Source organism: Lissotriton vulgaris, chromosome 1_2 (genome assembly GCF_964263255.1).
Source record: "Lissotriton vulgaris chromosome 1_2, aLisVul1.2, whole genome shotgun sequence".
NCBI lineage: Eukaryota > Metazoa > Chordata > Amphibia > Caudata > Salamandridae > Lissotriton > Lissotriton vulgaris.
In genome coordinates this window covers 78555765-78569902 of record NC_141686.1, presented here as the reverse complement: position 1 = coordinate 78569902, position 14138 = coordinate 78555765, and positions in this window count along the sequence as shown.

Sequence of the window (14138 nt, the reverse complement as noted above, 5' to 3'; positions counted from 1 at the left end):
TCTTACTTCAGATACCCCCCTGCTCCACTGGCTACTGCGACAAAAGAGGCCTCTCTGGCAGGTCTTACCACCAAAGGCATGACCACCAGCCACTGAACTGCTTTAGACAATATTTAATGGGATTCCTGTTGTATCTCTGAACTGGTTTCTATTGTCATTGTTTATTGGTATCTAATGATTTCTATTGGTTTTAGCTGTGTTTAGTATTTACTAGTAGACTTTGCATTGTTCCTCAGCGGCTTGACACATAGTCCTATGTTCAAATACACGAATACCAGCATGCAGAAGAAAACATTAGCTTCTGGTACTTCAGTCATGGTAGACAGAGATGTGGAGTCAAGTAGTTAGGTGACCCCATTGTCTCCTGTCTTCTCAACCTACAGGCTGTACTGAATGTGAGCCTGTGCTTGCAGGTGGGGCTCACTAGCACTTATTCTTGGGGACCAGCAATTTTTTTTGATCAGACTTTGATTCAGGGCAAGAGGGAAATGCAAAAAAAATGCAAAAGGACATACAGGAAAACAGTGTCAAAGGGATAAAAGAAGAATGAGAAAAAAATCTGCAAGAGTGAATGAAAGGGCCAGGGAGTGCAAATTGGTGGATGAAAGAGGCATGAGGTTTTATCTGGTTTAAACAGCCTTAGTATTCACAGTCCAAATATTCAACAGCGCCAGTGACAAACTCTGTAAAAAAGAGTCTGTGCCCCAGCACTTATCTTTTTACAAATTAAGGATTGCCTACAGGTGAACTAGGTGCACAGTTCATTTATAGGCAGCAACCTATGGAAATTACTGACTCACAGTAATGCCATATTTCCATAATAAATTATTAAACATTGTCCTTTGCCTGAACCTTACATTTCTCACAAGCTTTAATCGGGGATGACAGATTTGCCGAGTTGTGTAACTCTGTAGCTCCAGGATCCACTGGAATTCAGGGTTTTAACCTTTCTCTACCTGCCCTCACAAATAAAGCAGTCCTCCCTTTCCTATTACTATGGTATAAAACAGACTCATGTAAAGAGGCATGTAGATCAGTAGGCATGTAAACCTATAGTGTCTTGTGAGTCATATGATGGGACCCTTTTGGTTCCTGATGGACTCCATAGACCAGTGATGTAAGTGCTTGGGTGTGGTTGATAGAATAAATGACGTGGAATGTTCAGGGAATGGTCGCACGCTGAGGAATAAAGATGTGTGTAGCATAATCATTTACATTCTCAATTGCTGAAGAGGTCGCAATAACTGGCAATGAGATAGGGGATACATAAGCTGAAGAACCAACAGTGCTCTCCCAGAGTTTTTCCATGGCCCAGCAAACTGCTTGTGTGTGATGTGCCTCAGTTGAAGTGAAGATTGATGGTTGGTGCATGTGGAGTCAAAGCGCCACTCAAGTAGGCCCTACAGAGAAATTTGTCTATCATCAACCAGAAACCTGTGGGTGAGGCTGTGAAAGCAACGCAACATAGAACCATAAACCATATGGTAAAACAAGGCTAAACACAGCAACAGCCAGATACAGAGAAACGCTAAAAAAGGTGGCAACCAGGTTCAAAGCAGATGATTGAAAACGGTGACAAACACATGCAAGCGACAAAAAGAGGGCCCTGCACATCTGGTGAGTGAGCCAGTGAATCCAGAAGGCATGGAATAAGGAGCCCATCAAGCGCTGTCTGAACAGCATATACTCTCTACTTCAGTAAGTTCCACAACTGGTTTTTATGCCGTCATTTTCCTGAAACCACCGCTTCCCTTTCATACCACCAAAAAGCAGAATATTATCTCAGAAATGGACTGCCTGTATTGAAACTTTTGATGATTTCATTGATGCATTGAAAGAAGCAGATAACATCATAAAACCGTAAAATATCTCAAGGAGTAAAGGAAGTAATAAAGAAAATACCACTTGTTGAAGTCTCTACCAACAAACCAAAGAGGCGCTAAATATCAATTTCAATCCAATGGCAAAAGTCAATTACAAAAGATTTAATTTTCAACCAAGAAAGGCAGAAAGCAGATTATAAAATCAACAAGTTTGTCGAAATACTTGAAACACTCATCAGACATTGTAAGTTCAATTAATTCAATAATGAGGAAATCATTCATCTCAGAGTCATAGATGGTTGACTTTCCAATACATTCAGACAACAAATGCTGAGACAAACGCTCAGTCTGAAGCAAGTGTTCTTGGCTGCAAGAGCCGAAGAACGCGCAGGCCAGCAATCTGGAGCCCAGAGTAAGTCAGCACTGAACATGAAAAGTAAGCCGAGACATAAGGTCAAGGGCCACAAAGTGATGTCTCCAAAGAAAAAGAAACTGTGCTCTAGATGTAAATGTAAATGTATGTGTCTTGTAAAGCGCACTGCTACCCTGAGGCGTTGTGGCGCTGTAGACCGCTGGGGAACCAGTCCTGGCTATCCCTGTGAGATGGTCCCTGCTGGGTATCTCCAAGGTGAAACCAGGCATCCCCGGCGAATGTGGGGGTTGTAGAGATGAGGCAAGCTAATGCCCAGAGTTGCCGAGTGTGATCCCTGGTTAGAGTGGCACCGAGGTGAGAATTATCGAGTCCGCTGACCCTGGTCCACGACCCTGCCGCGTCGGGCATTGAACCCTGGTCCCGGGCCGTTCTCTGCTTCCGGGTCTGCCGCCTCTAACCAGTGAGCCACACCACTCTAGGTGCAATTAGCTTTTCCACATGAAAGTAAATGTTCCACCGTTGGACAGGTATGCAAGGGCTGCTGGAAAGAGAACCATTTTCTAACGGTTTGCAGAGTGAAGGAAAAGTACCTGCTTCATGTAGAAAAGCAAACTGGCTGCCCGAATGTTCCAGAAGCGATGTTCTACTCACAACCACAAAGCCAAGCGGCCACATCATTCTAGGCAAATGGAAACGTAATTTCTATCCCCCTTTAAATTTTCGACGGCTTCAACGTCTGTCAAATGACAGTGAAGATGGATGTGCGATGCCGATGTCAACTAAAGAGAAACGGGCACCTGTTGGATTAATTGCAAAGAATGCAAGCCAAAGAACAATCTAAAAGTGTAGTCACGAAATTCATTTAGACACTGTCCTAAAACCCCACCATAGGTGAATAGCTGTTCCATATCTTTTATCATAGTGGGTCGTCGATGCCAGGGAAGAAGTACAATAAATATGTCTCCAATGCCCTGTCTCACACAGCCAAAGACTAAAATAAAGTGCACTAAATCAAAGGAGAGAGGGAGGACTAGGTAAGCTAGTCTGGATCCCCGTTTATATATTCAAAATCAAAAGAGACTAGCTAGGTTTAAACAGAAAAGACTCAAAGGAGTACGTATGTCAAGGGAAACCAGTAGGTTTTATTTGAAAGCCCTCACCCACCAACCTAGTTGGTGGCATGCTTCATCATCGGGCCCCACCGCAGTGGCACCTAACGTGCCCCGGGTGTGCTTCGACGCCAGATTACTGCGGAGCTGGTATAATTGCTGAGTGTGCAATGTGGTGAGTATGAAGGTGAAAATTTAAAAAGCCATACAGAAATCCCAGCACCCGAGGGTAAAAACTATTTTAATAAAACTGGGTATCTGTTGGCACGTTAAAAAGGCAGACGGACACAGTGGAGTATGGATTATGACCTCCAGTGTCCTGTGTGGTCTACATGTTTCAGCCTGGCCTTTCTTAATTTGAAACAGGCTTTCCTCAGGACCAAGTGAGTATGTGTGGGGGTATTAAAAATAAATTACAGTGAGTGTGTTTAAGGTTCTATGTGTAGCACACACTAAGGTGCTATATGGGTGAGAAGGGGGTTCCCTCTCGCTTTGCTACATATAACATAGAGGGGGAGACATACAGACATACAGGGTAGAGTCATATTAGCATATTATTGCAAAAAAACAGTCGTCATTCCACCGTATTGTAAGGTGAGTGAGCGAACTATACATGGCTAAAGTGTGGTCTTGTCAGTGGCAAGACTCAAGTGGAGGTTATCTAGAAGCCGGTTGTGGTGGTGATCTAGAAAACGAACATGTCAATGTGAGGTTCAGGTAAGTGAAAGAAAATCAATTATTGTCCTCACACAGTGTTTTGCTGATCAAAGCCTCCTTGGGTCGCCTGGCAGAGAAAGAGACCCTAAAAGAAGGTGGTATTGGTTTTAAATAATTATCCGACCTGTAAGGGAAAAACCTCAACACCTTACCCCAACAGTAGCTGTAGTGCGCAGCCTCATTTACTCACGAAACTGTCGATCTAGTTCCTCCCTGGACCTGTAATCCTTCTGCGGCGCCCGGATGTAAGTGAGGGCTGGCCGAGCCTGTTTATTTAAAGGTTCGGTCATTGGTTACACCTGGATTAAGGTAGAAACAGAGGGAGGGGTAGCCGCGCTGAAAGCGCCATGTCATGCGCGCTCTGCGCATGCGTTAGGAGAGTAGCGGACCCTATCCAGCGCATGCGCCCGCTGGTAATGCCTCTCTGCGCATGCGCGGGTAGTTCGAGACCACCGCGCATGCGTGGAAGGTGCCGCGCATGCGTGGAAGGGTGTGTAAGCGCTCATGGTAGCGCTAGTATGCAATGTAAACTTTTTAAAGGGGCAAAAAGGTGTCAAAAAAGGTAATGACACTGGAAGGTGACAAAAGAGTGGTATAAAAGGATTAGTGCCCAAATTACAGAGGAAGGAAGTCTCAGTTATTGAGTGTGGACAAGGCACAGGATATAGAGGATGGGCTAAGCACAGAATAGAGAGGAAAAGGACTCAGTCATTAAGTGTTAAGCGAATTCCAAGGTATGGAATCGTTGAGACCATCAGTATGGGTCGATAGGCGATAAATCCAACGTTGTTCTTTTTGGAAGAGAAAACTATCATTGTTTTCAGTTATGGGGAATTGCTCAATCACGGTCCAAGCGAAATCATTGGGGGTGTGATTGTGGGACAAGAAATGGTCAGTAAGTCTACTTATGTTCTTACCACATCGGATGGTGCTACGATGTTCAGTCATTCTTGTCCGTACCTTCCGGGTAGTCATACCCACGTACCGTAGGCCACATCTGCATGTCATGAGGTACACCAGGTTAGAGGAATTGCAGTTGGTGAACTGGCGTTGTGTCCATACCTTGCCCGGTTCTAGGTCCAGGGTCTTTGAGGGGGATGTGAGGTGGCACACGCTGCAATTATTGCACGGTTGGTGTCCCGTAAGTTTTGGTAGACCCCAAGCGTTGAGGATGGTGTTGTCATTAGTGGCACGGTTCGGTCTGGGTCTGGTGTGTACTAGGGAGTCTTTCAGATTCTTAGCCCTTTTGTACGCGAATCTGGGTTTTTCCCAGTTACGGTTGCCTGAATTGATGATCTTCCAGTTTTTGGTGATTATGTTGGAGACCTGATTAGACACGGTATTATAAGTGGTGACGCATGTCAAAGCGGGTTCTTCAGGGGGCCTTGTTGTTGCCTCAAGCAGAGACTCTCTGTTTTGGTTTCGAGCCCTCTTGCAGGTGGTGTTCAGAATCCTGGTGGGGTATCCCCTGTCTTCCAATTTATGGATTAAAGTGGCTGATTGTTGTTTGTAGTCCTGAATTCGGCTGCAGTTGCGTCTCAATCGTAAAAATTGACCATAAGGAAGATTTTCCCGTAGGGGTCTAGGGTGGAAGCTGTCGAACCTCAAAAGTGAGTTCCTTGATGTGGGTTTGTGGTAAGTTGTGGTTGTCAAGCCGTCCACACCTGCCTTGATGGTGAGGTCCAGGAAGGCTAATTCAGAGGCACTGCTAGTGCAGGTAAACCTTAGGTAGTTGTCACGGGTATTGAGCCACATGAGGAATTGATCCAGGGATTCCTGATTTCCTTCCCAGATTACCAGAATGTCGTCGATATATCGACGCCATACATTGATGTTAGTTGCGTAGGGATTATTCACAGATTGTATGTGTGTCTTTTCGAAATGGGCTACGTAAAGACCAGCTATGCTGGGAGCGAAAACGCTCCCCATGCTGGTGCCATTGGTCTGTAGGTACAGCTTGCCATCATACTCAAAATAGTTGTCTTTTAATGCCAGAGTGGCACAATCCATTATGAAGCTGCGTGGAGTATGATGGTTCCAAACAGTTCCAGTTAAGACTTCCTCCAGTACTGCCAATGTGGCGTCCTGCGGTAAGCTAGTGTAGAGGCTCTCAATATCTAATCCGACCAGGAGTTGGGTTTCCGGGTTGTAGTCGGTTTCCTTGATTACATTTAGCAGGTGTTTCGTATCCTTGATGTAGGAAGGTGTGAGTTGTACCAATGGATTCAAGAAAAAGTCGCAAAAGCGTGACAGGGGCTCTAGGAGTGATTGATTCCCAGACACAATAGGTCTTCCCGGTGGTGGGGTTACTCCTTTGTGTATCTTTGGGAGGGTGTAGAAGTATGGAATTCTTGCGTTTTTGCAGCACAGGTAGTCGGCCTCCTGTTTGGAGATGTGTTCTGCGTCTCGGGCATTTTTTACCAAGATCTGTATCCTCTGGCTTAGTTCCTCAGTGGGGTCTTTCCTGAGTGGTCTGTAATTCCTGGTGTCGCTGAGGAGTCTGAGGCATTCAGTGTCATAATCTGTTTTATCCATGAGCACGATGCCTCCCCCCTTGTCAGCGGGTTTTATGACAAGGGCAGGGTTGGCCTGCAGGCGTCTTATCGTTTCACGTTCCCGGTAGGACAGATTATTGAAGGTGTCTCTTTCTTGTATATTCCCAACCTCAGTGTAGACCGCCTGTTCGAAAGCAGCAATCTCAACAGGTATACTTGCAGGTGGAGGGATAAAGGTGGATTTTAATCTGAGGCCTGTTTCGTTGGGGACTTCCTCCTGAGGGTCATTGGACTCTGTTTTCTTTTCAAAGAAGGCTTTTAATTTCAGTTTTCTGAAGAACTCCGCCAGTTCCATATGCAGTTTGAAATGGTCCAGTTTGGCTGTAGGGACGAAAGAAAGGCCCTTGTTCAGGACTGCTGTCTCTTCTTCTGTCAATTCTGTGCTAGAGACGTTGAAAACCAGCTGGTCTTTTGTTCTTGCCGCTGTTACTGTTTGCTCGGTCCCGCCTGTTCTTTGGTTTTGTTCCTCGTGTTCGAACTCACTGGTTCCGCTTCTGGTGTCCAGTGGACCTGTGGTGCATTTCTTCTTTTTCCACGATTCCTGCGGCCCTGTGATAAAAAAGGATATCTTTGGTTTGGATTCCCTTGAAAGTATGGCATCTGTCCTGGTGCGTACATTGGAGGGAAACCATAGAAAGGAGGTGGTATTGGTCCAAATTGTGGGGGCCCAAAGTTGTGGTTCTGTGGTGGACCCTGCCAGGGTTGCTGCCAATGTTGGCCTCGTCGTCCTCTTCCTCTAGATTGATTGGATTGATTGGATCCGGTGCTGGAATTGCTAGAGACCGAGCTATTGTCCCCGGAGCTGACGGAGTCTTTTCTGGCTGGGGTATAAGCATCATCCGAATAGGGGTATGTCTTGGTGAAGTTGAATCTCTTCAGGTCTTTCTCAAAATTTTTAATTTTTGTCTGAGTTAAGTATTCTTTGTAGTCAGCCATCTCACGGTTTTGGTCTTCTAGTTTCTTTTTATAACCAGTTAGGGTGGTCTTGAAATGGATAACCTCCACTTGAGTCTTGCCACTGACAAGACCACACTTTAGCCATGTATAGTTCGCTCACTCACCTTACAATACGGTGGAATGACGACTGTTTTTTTGCAATAATATGCTAATATGACTCTACCCTGTATGTCTGTATGTCTCCCCCTCTATGTTATATGTAGCAAAGCGAGAGGGAACCCCCTTCTCACCCATATAGCACCTTAGTGTGTGCTACACATAGAACCTTAAACACACTCACTGTAATTTATTTTTAATACCCCCACACATACTCACTTGGTCCTGAGGAAAGCCTGTTTCAAATTAAGAAAGGCCAGGCTGAAACATGTAGACCACACAGGACACTGGAGGTCATAATCCATACTCCACTGTGTCCGTCTGCCTTTTTAACGTGCCAACAGATACCCAGTTTTATTAAAATAGTTTTTACCCTCGGGTGCTGGGATTTCTGTATGGCTTTTTAAATTTTCACCTTCATACTCACCACATTGCACACTCAGCAATTATACCAGCTCCGCAGTAATCTGGCGTCGAAGCACACCCGGGGCACGTTAGGTGCCACTGCGGTGGGGCCCGATGATGAAGCATGCCACCAACTAGGTTGGTGGGTGAGGGCTTTCAAATAAAACCTACTGGTTTCCCTTGACATACGTACTCCTTTGAGTCTTTTCTGTTTAAACCTAGCTAGTCTCTTTTGATTTTGAATAAAATAAAGTGCATACATGGGCTGCATCAACACTATTAAAAAGTAACAGTTCATTTGTAGCAACCATGAAGCACAAAAAGACAAAAGTACTAGCACCCATTCACATTACTTTAAGGTCCTTTGTCAAGTGCCTGTTTACTCAGTTTCTGTACTGCTGGTGAAATGGGACTCATATCTGTAAATTACAACATAAATCCTCATCACAAAATAGTGAGTCAGTTTTCATTGTTGTTTCATGGATTAGGAAAACTCAATATAATTAAAGTGCAGCTGCATGTTAATGAGAACATTCGTCCTGTTGCTCGGCAACATCGACAAATTGCATTTCATTTACAAGAAGCTGTTGAAAAAGAACCTGAGACATTACTAAAGCAAGATATCATTGAGTGATCAACTGGTCCGACACCATGGATTTCACCTAAAAAGGACAGTGAAGGAGCTGTATGCATCTGTGTTGATATGTGCCAAGTTCTGTTCCGCCCCCGAATGTGCGGAGATTTTCCGCAAATTTCCGCCTTTCTTTGCGCAAGGGCGGAAGGGCAAATCTCCGCACATTCCATGGGCGGAACAGAGATGTCGGCTCACCCCTAATTTTAAGAGCACCCCAAAAAAAGACTGTTCAGCGTGCTACACTGGAAAAGCTTAAATTCAAATCAGCTCTTCATTTTGCTCTTCGTTCATACTGGTTGACTCCCCATTCAACCACAGGTGAAAGTCCTGCAACCCTGATATTTAGGAGAGCCATGAAGACCAAATTGCCACAATGGACCATTAAAAGATGGATTGATGATGATGAACTTCGTCAGATTCATGTCACAAAAACAAAATGAAGAACTAGGTTGCCAGTGATTTCAATTCGGCCCGCGGCCCGCCCAAGCATATTGCGCAGCTGCAAGGCTTTTCAGCCTATGACACAAGAAGCAAGCAGTGTGGTGCACAGCAGGCCTTAGACTAAATAAAGCTGAGAGGCAGCAGTCCCAGTAAGTAGGGATTTTGAAACATGATGCTAGTAGGGTCTGAACTGTGAGGCACTATGGAATGAATGTCAAGTGTTCTCTAAGTTGCTGGTTGCATTATTGTGGAGCAGGTGAGAACTCACAATATATTCACTTTGGAATTTCAAAGGCGAGAGACCCCAAGTTCTTTTACACATTATGTGTTTTATTTATTCGGCCCACCCACGCACATCACCTCTGCCCTGGAACGATGGCATGTCATGTTTCTCGGACGGCGGTCGGGCACAAGCTGCTCGCCCCCTCTCTCGAGGTTGAATTTAAGAGCTGTGCGCTCATTTTGTTGTTAATGTGCTCAGCACTCCCTTCTCTCTCTCTCTGCACTTAGATGGTAAAAGCACTGCCCTTACTCACGGCATGACAACACCCGGATCCTGAATCCTAGAATGTAGACATTACACATGTTACCAGGCATCTATCTACACGTGTGCAGATGTAGAGAGTGCACCATCAGCCACGGATCAATGGTGAACTCTTAGTAATGAACACGTATTATCATTTACACGTCTACAGACATAGAAGGGTCACCAGCAGCCACGGAGTAATGGTAAACTCCTTATTCTGTGATTGAAAGGTTGGTTTACCCCTAAAAGCCAGGTCCCTGACACCTCAGCTGACCTTGGGCACACAGATATCTTAAGTCAATGAGACCTCAAGAATGTCGGCTGCCCAGGGAACAGTTAATTTGCATAAAGCAAACTTTCACAATTTTCATTTTTATATTATAGTGCACTTCAAATTGTATTGTCTTGAATATGTGATCCACCTGAGGTGGACTGGTCTACATTGAAATCGAAAGATTTAGTGATAGATCAAAAAGGAATAAGACAGAAAAACTGTGACAAAGGAAAAAAGCAGGGCTGAGAAGGAACCTGCAAGAGTGATATAAAGTGGCAGGGAGAGTTTTGGGAGTGGATTAAAAAGGCATGAGGTGGATTTAAAAGCACGCAACCTTCAACTTCAGTCTTTGAGCTTGTAAAATACAAGTCATTTTCAAGGTATTTAAGTTGGCATGGATTTGAGTTTGCTGCAGATAATGTTTATTTGAATACCAAGAAAATCCATAGGAAAAACCAACCCAGTAGACCACAAAACACTCCCAGATACAGCCAAAAAAGGCCCACGCACTTTACCTGTCAGACCAACCCACTGGTCACTACCAAATTGCCCTGTATGCCAGTCCAACCTTGTAGCTTTGGCATTCTGCACGTCGACATTCAGTAGCACTGGCCATTCTATTCTGGGTAAAACTTTGAGACTTGGCACTAACTGTTTCAAAAATTGAAAGTAAACAGTATCTGAATAACAGGGTCTCTGGGGCTGCATTGTCAGAGAGTGGTGGTGTTGGTTATTAGGGCTGAAAAAAGTGGGGAGTCTGGGTCTGTGGATAAGTGAGGGTTCTGAGGACCTTGTGGGTACAGAGGACGATGGCGTGGGAGGCACCTTTGGAGAGTGAGTGTTATCAGAGGAGGCCTAGGAAAAAGGCATGTGCCACCTGCCCTTAACACAGAGGCTATCCACCTTCCTGAAATGCAGAGACGGGGTCAGCTGTCCTTACTGCACACATTATGTTTCTTTTCCATAACACCAAATGGTGGCAGACTACTCTTTCTTGCACATAGTGAGCTACTTGTCCTTAATGTAAAGACTGTGCCACCTCCCTGTAGCACAGATTTCCATCTGTCCTTAATACATGATCTACATCAAGGCAGGTGAAGCTGTACCGGGAGGCTGGTAGGGTGGTGGGGGGGCACTTTTGTAGCAGTGCATCAGTTTTAAAAGCACTGCAGAGTTCTTTGTATATCCAACAGTTTTCAGACAACAATAAATGTGCCAAGATAACTCTGGTAATTAATGTACCAGGCAGTGCCAGAGAGAGATCGGAGTTTTGTCTAGTGACAGTTTTGACTCTAGGACTCTAAGGTAGCGCAGAGGGTTAAAATGCTTGCTGCAAAGTACATGTACCATGAAGATTACAGAACAGTATTTCATGTGCATTGCTCAGTGGGATGCTGCTTTTGCCACAGAGATCCTTTTGTTACTGTGCAATTCATACTTTACAATCATGATCTAGTACAGTGAGCTATGAACTACTACCATCAAAGCGCTAGATGCAAACAGCATGGTACAGGTGAGAGTTATGTTTTTTTCCCAGTCTTTGACTTTCCTACTTTTACTAAAAAAGGTTTGTTTCGGTAGAAATAAATTGGTATTAGTTAAGTCAACCCTAGACACTATGTTATGTTGCAGAAGTTGCATTAGTTATTTTAGCTAATTTATTCCAAAATTGGGCTTCGAATGCCATTTTGCTTTCCTATTTTTCAACATTTTCTTGGGTGGCGGGAACCGCCTATCAGAAACTTACTTGAAGAAGTGTCCCTCGGTGAAATTCATATTGGGTATTACACCTGACGTTCAGCAGTGCCAGTTGAGGATGTGGGTGGAGCCAATAGAGTAAGTGGGTGGAGCCTGTGCAGGAAGTGGGCGGAGCTGGGGGGAAATGTGTATGGACTCCTGAAAAAATTGAGCACCTGGACTTAATATTTTACAAATTAAGCACTGTTATTTGTACTTTTTACTTAACAAAGAGGGACATGTAGTGTCTTGTGAGTTAGAGATAACAGGACCCTTTTAGTTCCTGAAGGGCTCCGTAGAAAAGTGATATAAGTGCTTGTGTGTGGTTGATGGAATTCATGCTGTAGAAGGTTCAGTTAACAGTTACGCACTGAGGAATAAAAACATGTAATACCAAGCTCCATGTGTGGCGTAATCATTTACATGCTCCTCAACCACCCCCATCTTGTTTTCCAGCAGAATTCTTTCAGAAGCCCAGAACAGTTAAAGAGGGTTGGAATTGAGAGCCTACACAGAGCCCACTTTGTTGAATTTCTAAATCTAACTCCACACAAGGTTGCGTCATACTTATATCCTTTGCACTTCAGAAGCTTGTGCCCTACTAGATGAAGTCCATCACCACCCCCTTTTGTACCGCTTTTGGCCGATTTAAGTGTGGCAGGGTATGCTCAGACGTGAGTCCCTTGCTCACTTTGCCACTGGATTCAAGCAAGCCGGGCTTAAGACGGCTGGAATGTCAGAAACTGGTCCTCGGAAGCTTGTTTCCGGTCCAGGGAAGACATGGCTTGGCAGTTCGGGCTGGACTGTTCCCATGAGGCACAGGGTCAGACTGATTTGCATATAGCCATGTCTGAACTGGGGTGGCAGAGTGGGCTAAAGAACGGTGATGGATTAAACCCAGATCTTTTGACTGTTTGATTGATTCAGATGCTCCGTCCATCACCACCCCCTTTTGTACCGCTACTAGATGAAGTCAGCAGACGGATTTTTATCTCCCTAGCTAAAGGGACATTTTGACTCCCATCTCCATGGCATAACAAAAGGCGCCAATGTCTATTGGCATTATTTATGCTGAGGAAACTGTGAAAGTGTGCCAAAGCCTGGGCACTGTTCAGGAGCAGAGGTGACAGTAGAGAGGCTTTCTACTCATCTTCTAACTTCAGACACGTTCAGTTGGCAGCATGACCAGAGTGGATTGGGGATATAGGTGGAGATGTGACACAGGCCAACATTTCATGAAGTGGTCTTTTTGTGGTGGGCAATAAGGGTTTTTAGCACGCCCATTGCATTAGAGAAGTGTGAATGTGTGTCCAATAGCACTGAGATTTTAACATATACACATCAAAAATGTTCTCCCTCCAATCTCCCTAGAAGAAGTCTGGCTCGCTCACCTCAATCTATTGCTGGAATTTGGGGCAAATATTACCCCCTTCACACACACTTTGAAAGATCACCAGCCGCCATTGTTGAGCAGCTAAGGCACGAGCAGAAACAGCAATACAATTATTACCTATTATTAATATGGCTAAACCTGCATACATTTCACAAGTCGGTAAACCGTCTACACTCCTGACCAGCCTGCAATTTACATTCAAGATTGGGTCATTTAACAGCAGGTTGGTGAAACCCAGCTCCCATGAGGGCAACATTTGCACACTCATGTCAATACATTGCCCCCTGTGCCATACTCCTTTGCAAAGAAAGTAGTACTGGTACTCCTAGCATGACTGTAGTTGTCCATTAAAAGCAAACGCCTGGGGTACTGAGACCTCCACCAAATTTTTTCTTAACCACACGCTTGCGTGCTATATGGCCAAAGCATAAATAGATTGTGTAATCAGAGACTATACCTGGAGGTGGGGGGTGGTTGTCGCAATAGGTGTAGGGGGGAGCGGGTACATAGAACGGGCTGATGCTAAATGGGAAGGGTCTGGGTCTAGAGATAAGAGGAGATGATGCTGAAGCTATAGCCTATGCTAGAACTGTGGCTGGTGCTAGAGTGGGGGAGAGGGGTCAATACTAGACAAGCAGGTAGGAAGGCTGATGCTGGAGGTTCTGATGCTAGAGGTGCGGTGGAGGTCAGGTGATGAGAGAGGCTGAGTTCATAGGAGGGGGCTCGGAAACTGTTTGAGAAGTAGGGGCAGGTACTACAGATGAGGTGAAGGTTCAGACTCTACAGGGGTCTGATACTAGAGATGGAGAGAGAATGGACTGGTGATAGAAGTGTTGGGTGATGATGCTAGAGGAGAGGGTGGTGCTAAAGTAAGGGAAAAGTAGCGGACACTGCAGGTTCACAGAGAAGGGGCGGATGCCACACATGGGGAGGGACGGTCCTGATGCTACAGGTGAAATGTCTCATTCTGGTGGTGGGGTTTGGGAAGCAACTAGTACTGTAAGTTTGGGGGTGCGGATGGTAAAGGAGGAGCTGTGCTAGAGTGAGGAAAACGGACTGATGCTAGAGCGTGGACAAACAGATGTTAGCTAAGAAGAA